Below are 6,049 nucleotides of genomic sequence, written 5' to 3'. Positions count from 1 at the left end.
AAACTGCACTGCCAGGGCTCGGGAGGAACCCACTGGCACCAATGGGCCCCTCGTCCTTGGCACCTACTGCCCTTCAGAGGGGGCTCAGGACTAGGTGCAGACCAGGCACTTGCCTCTGTTTGTATGCACCTGTGTAAAGTTTGACTTTCTGCAAGTTTTATCTCTAATTTAAAAAATACATATCCTTTCTGCATATTTTAAAGCTAAAGATTTTACTTCTAAAAGCCTTTTTGTGCTTCTAGTGGCCAGACCCTTTAATGCCAAATGAGTTTTTAAAAGCATTTATATTTTTTATATGATCTCAGAGCAAATGTTTGGACCATGATATCCTGAGTAAGGAATAAGTGAAACCCAGAAATGGATCCTAGACAGCAGATAGTTGCCCTTCTTTGCTTTGAGAACATTGTCCAATTTGATTTTCAGCAACTCTGAAGTTAAAAAACATGTAAGCACGCACAAATAGAAATAAGTCAACATAGAGATTTCTGTTTCCTTCCTTAGTGGGCGGGGGGTGTGAGGAAATTAGAAGCCAGACTGAATTTCTTGTTTTGTTTTGCTTTTGTTGTTGGAGATCAAACCTGGGACATTTTGCCTGCTAAGCAGGTGCTCTACCACTGAGCAACAGGTCCCAAACTGGATTTTTGAAGACTTGCAGTAACCCAGGTTTAAAAAATTGGTTGCACAACAATGTAAATGTGCTTAATGCCTCTGAAATGGTAAATATTATATTATACTTATTTTACCACAATTTAGAAACTTGATGAAGGGCTGGACATAGCAGTAACAGTAGGAATGGAAGAAGATTGTACATGATTGATGAAATGATTTATATATTTATATCATTCTCATGCAAAATGTGTGGATTAAGTACAGATGACCAAATCTTAAACTCTTCAAAGTACTAATGCCAAAACACTCCTACAACTTCCTCACTGAAACAAACAGACCTAAACATTATGAAATAGCTCGATTGGATTTTACAAGGAAGTGTATTTTTCTCTATACATTTATAACCTTTTCTTTTATAACATGGATATCAAAAAGCTTCAGGTAAACCATAGAGATGAGAAATAAAATCTGCTACACTAAAATATACAGATTTACCAGAGAAAGGGCAAAAAGAAAATACAAACTCCATGAGGCATCTCTGATTCAGTTTTGACTGCCAATAGTATTTAAGAGAGGTAAAAACATTTCCAAAATTCAGTTGCTTCTGTAAGGCAAGCAAAAAGAGGAAAAGATAACCAGGCACCCTGATACACATCTTTAATCCCAGCTACTTGGGAGGCAGAGATAGGAGGATTGCAGTCAGAGGCCAGTTGGGGCAAAAGCTTGAGACCCTATCTGAAAAACAAACGCAAAAAGGCTGAGGGGTGTGGCTCAAATGGTACAGTACTTGGTGCAAGGCTCTGAGTTCAATTCCCATATCACAAAAAGAAAAAAATACAACTTTTCAGATGCAGTTCCAGATGTGAGGAATGGAGGTATGTCTTAACTGATAGAGTACCTGCTTTGCCCTGAGTTCAAACTCCAGTCCCACAAAGAAAGAAGAAAGAAAGAAGGAAGGAAGGAAGGAAGGAAGGAAGAAAGAAAAAAAGAAAAAATCTGCCAGATGTGACTTAGGTAGACAGCAAATCCAAAGGCTCAGAAATGATGATTTGTGACTTTTTAGAGTGTAATAAATTGAAATAGCGATTCGCTGAAATTCCAGGGGAGCATTCCCTGATTTCTCCAGTACATCTTGTAACAGATGGCATGCTAATGTAACTCTTTCTTCACCTCCCCTCCCCCAACACCAACGATTGGGTAAAGCAGTGAAAAATACTGCCAAGACCAATATTGATTAGGAAAATGACAGCTATCATTAGTATCCCATTTTAACATAGCATGATTTTTATACTGAATTATAAGTCAGCATATACTTATCTGTTGATAATAGCTTTGAGATTCAGAAGCAAAAGAGTTTCTTCTGGAACCCACAAAGAAACTTAGGGTGTGTAACTTGAAAAATAAAAATAAGCTGGAAATGATAGTACACAAATGTAGTCCCAGATACTCATGGGGCTGAGGCAGGAGGATTGCTTGAGCCCAGGAGTTCAAGACCAATATGGGCAACCTAGCGAGGCCCCATCTTTAAAAAAAAATAAAAATAGGAAGCTCCACCATGCAGAGAATGCACTTAGCTTGACATATATGGGCTTCAGAGGATCAAAAGAGTTTTGGGAAGCCAGGCCACTTCTTTTAATATTTTTGTAAAACCAGTATTCATGTAGAGGAAAAAAACAAAGCAAGTGTCTATTACCTTTAATGCACAATACGAGAATGATAGTGATCTATGCTCAAATGGAGAACGCTTGATAAACTAAATAAATAATAGGAACTGTCTTTTTTCATATTTAGTGTAATCTAGCCAGTGGCTTGTGTATGATTTTCCAAACTACTTAATGGATTTTTTATGACTCAAAGTAATTATCTTCCATGTTGAGCAAAGCACAAAGAATTCAAATTTCCTCATTTGATGGGTGAATAGCCTCAGGAAAAAGTTTATTATCTGTTGAAGCAGTAACTCCAGGCACTGGTCTCAGACCAGCACAAGTAATAAAGTGTTTACAGTGAAATGAGAAAAGTTAGGACAACACAGTAGCTGCTTTGTGATATAAAAAGCTATATGTATTTAGTGTGTGAGATTATATTTAGTCTAAGATTATATCCTTCCTCCTCTTATGATTGTTATAAATGGGGATAGATTTGAGGAGGGGTTGGTTTTGGTTTTTCTTCTTCTTTTTCATATTTCCTTACCTGGGACAAAGAAACATTGGCAGCCTGATACTGATTCCCAAACTCTTCTCGAACTGTTAGTGACTTGAAAATCTAAAGGGTGGGAAACTTAAGAGATCAGTATTTCTCACCTCTGTTTCCCCTCCTGCTCAAACACCCTGGAGTGATAGTCTGCACTCACCAAGAGTGTCCATGCAGCATGTTGTCAGCAGAAATTTCATCATATATGCTAGACAAAGGCCCCAGGTGATTCTAAAAGGGCCCTTTCCTCCCCCAGGTGGCATCACTCCTCATCAGACAAAGCTAAACTGAGAATTCCTACTCAGAAGTATCTAAACATCCAGGATGTTTTAGTGAGGCTAGGAAAGACCTGGACTCCTTATTTATTGATTCACTAGGTTTTCCTTTCTCTGGGGCTCTGCTGTAACTTCCAAGAAAGATGAGTAGGACTCTAGGGAAGACAGTCACGAAGTACTCAATAGCTAACCAACACCACACAACGGCCAACAAACTTCTATTGTCTCTAACACCAGTCCTTCACAGTGGAATTTGAATGACTCTACAATTCTAGGTCAAGCCATCTTATTATTCTGGGTATTGTTTCCTCAAGGAAAAATTGAAGGGATAAGGCAAAGTTCTTTCAAACTGCAGGTTATACCCCATTAGCGAGGCAGGAAACCAATTCAGTCAAGCATGACTGCTAAATGTGTTCTTTCTTTCCTTCCTTCCTTCCTTTTCTTCTTTCTTTGTTTTTGTTTCTTTTTCATTGTTGTTTTGAGATGGTGGGGGGGGGGGCGGGGGGTCTCACTATGCAGCCTGGGCTGGCCTCAAATTCACCAGGTAGCACAAGCTAATGTGGAATTTACAATCCTCTCCTGCCTCAGCCTCCTGAGTGCTGGGATTCTATAGGCATGTGTCACCACATCTGGCTGGTATACATATACTAATAAAAATTTGGTTTTTAAAGAAAATATCAAAGTGCGTCCCATTTGGTGAAGGTATAGTTTCAAGAAACTTTATATATATTCTGAAATTTGAAACCTCCGGATTCATTATGATTTGTATAATCTCTTACTGCTAAAAATTCTATAATCTTATGGGTTTTTTTGAGACAAGGTCTCACTGTGCAGCCCAGACTGGCTTCCAACTCCAGATCCTCCTTGCCTCAACCTCTCAAGTGCTGGGATTACAAGTATACACTATTATACCAACTAAATCTCACATTTGTAATGAACACAGAACTCTGCCTTCAGCATACCAGTTCACCATCCCACTCTACAAGTCCAAGAGCTCCTTTTTGTCCTTGAGCCTGAAGTCCAATGTAGAATCCTCCAAGCAGTTTGCCTTGTCTCCTTCAGCAGATTGGGTGTCAGGAACTTCCTTTGGGCTCTCTTAGCCCCTGGGATAGTGCTGTATCCAGTACTTAATCATGCCACATGGCAATTATTTGTCTGCCCACCACCCACCCCATCAATGGTGTCTATACTTCAGTGCAGTTGGTGGCACAATGAGAGAGGAATGAGGGAAAGGAAGGAAGGAAGTAACAGCTGTGTTTAACCATCTGCCAGATCCCAGAATTTTCTCCTGCCCCCACCCTGTGCAGGCCATAGTCTGTGGAGAGGATGACAGGGGATGGAAGACACATCTAACTCTATTTCAGCATGCTCCACTTTGACATCAGGACTTGTTTTTATTGCCCTGTTGAGTTCACATGGGCAGGCTCTGGCAGCAGCAGTTATTCTCCTTATTACTTCACAGATAAAGACGAAATAGACTTGGCTCTGACTTGTTGGATTTTTTCAAGCAAATCCCATATGGAAGATAAAAAAGCTTTTAATTCTAATCAGAGCCAGTCAAAAATATGCTTGGCTTCCTGCATATAGCCTCTCTTTGAAAACTGTGAGGACATGCAATGTGCCAGGTGTCGTACCAGATTCAAAGTGAAAGACAAGACAGAGGTTTGGAAAAATTACTACAGGATTACTAGGGAGCAGAGGTTCCTGACAGATGTGGAGGGTGGCAGACATGAGATGCTGTTTCACAGAGTAGGTGCTAAGCAGTGGAAGGTAAGGCGTTGACAAGTAGAAGGTGAGGAGAAAGCATTCAGGAAGTGAGAACATTGTGGACAAAAGGAGATGGAAATAACTTGGTATGGTTGGAGAATGGCAGAAGGGCAGATTGGAAGGTGATGGAGCTTGTGGTCAAAGTGTAAAGCAAGTCTTTATATTTCATCCTGTGACCCATGATAGGATGACCACATAATTCATCATCCAAACAAGCTGTTTTTGAGAGTGAATGAACATGCTTACCCAGACAGAATAACAGAACCGCACTGTTTCAGGTCAGCAGGGACATACCGTCAGTCACTCTAGCTTTTAGAAACCTCTAAGGTCTGACCCTGCCCAGAGTGATGGAAAGAAGAGGGGATGCTGCAATCAGAGAGATGGCTAAAGACAGAGTAATAAAGAGGAGAAAGGTGAGAATGGTGTTGTCAGAAATAAGATGGATTGAATGTGGCAACAGAAAGAAGGGGAAGGACAGCTCATGATGAGTCAGCATTTCCAGGCTGGGCGATGTGGGCACTAGTGAAAACAAGAAGAGATGCAAGTCTGGGGGCAACTGTTTCTATAGCTTGAAGCATGTTGAGTTGGAGATTTTTGCTAAATATTCATGCTGGTTATCAATAGACAGTTAACACTAGAGGCATGGAGCTTATGAGTGGGGATTAAAGATATGGATAAGGTCATATGCTTCTAGGTGGAAATTTCAGAAATGCCCAAGGGAGAAAGGGGGAAGAGGAAGAAAATATGAAACACAGGGAGGACTCTCCAGGAAGTGGCAAGGAAAGCTGATAGAAGAAGACTCAGGGAAGGAAAATGTAGAGTCAGAGTTGTAGGAGTTAAAATAAGAGAATATCCCAGAAGGTGATAGGAGGAGGAGAGTTTTGGGGATGAAGATCAATGTATACATTCAATACTATCAAAAGTAGCCAACAGGTAGAGATGGAAGAAGACTGGCCAGTGGTGAAGACTGGCAGAGAAGACATGTATCACTCTTTTTTTTTTCAAGTGGTAGAGGTAGAAGGCAGGCTGCTGCATGGGAATGAGTGCTAGGTGGCAATTATTGACCACTCTTTGCAGAGCATCACAGCGATGAGCAGGAGAGGGAGTCAACATTTCCCTGCTTCATTTTCCTCATGCTGTTTGCTTCTAAGTTCACAAACATGAAGTTGGAAAATTAAAGAAAAGGCAGCTAAATCCGCCCCAGGTCC

This window comes from Castor canadensis, chromosome 2, assembly GCF_047511655.1.
Source record: "Castor canadensis chromosome 2, mCasCan1.hap1v2, whole genome shotgun sequence".
NCBI lineage: Eukaryota > Metazoa > Chordata > Mammalia > Rodentia > Castoridae > Castor > Castor canadensis.
Note: the sequence above shows the minus strand (reverse complement) of the source record.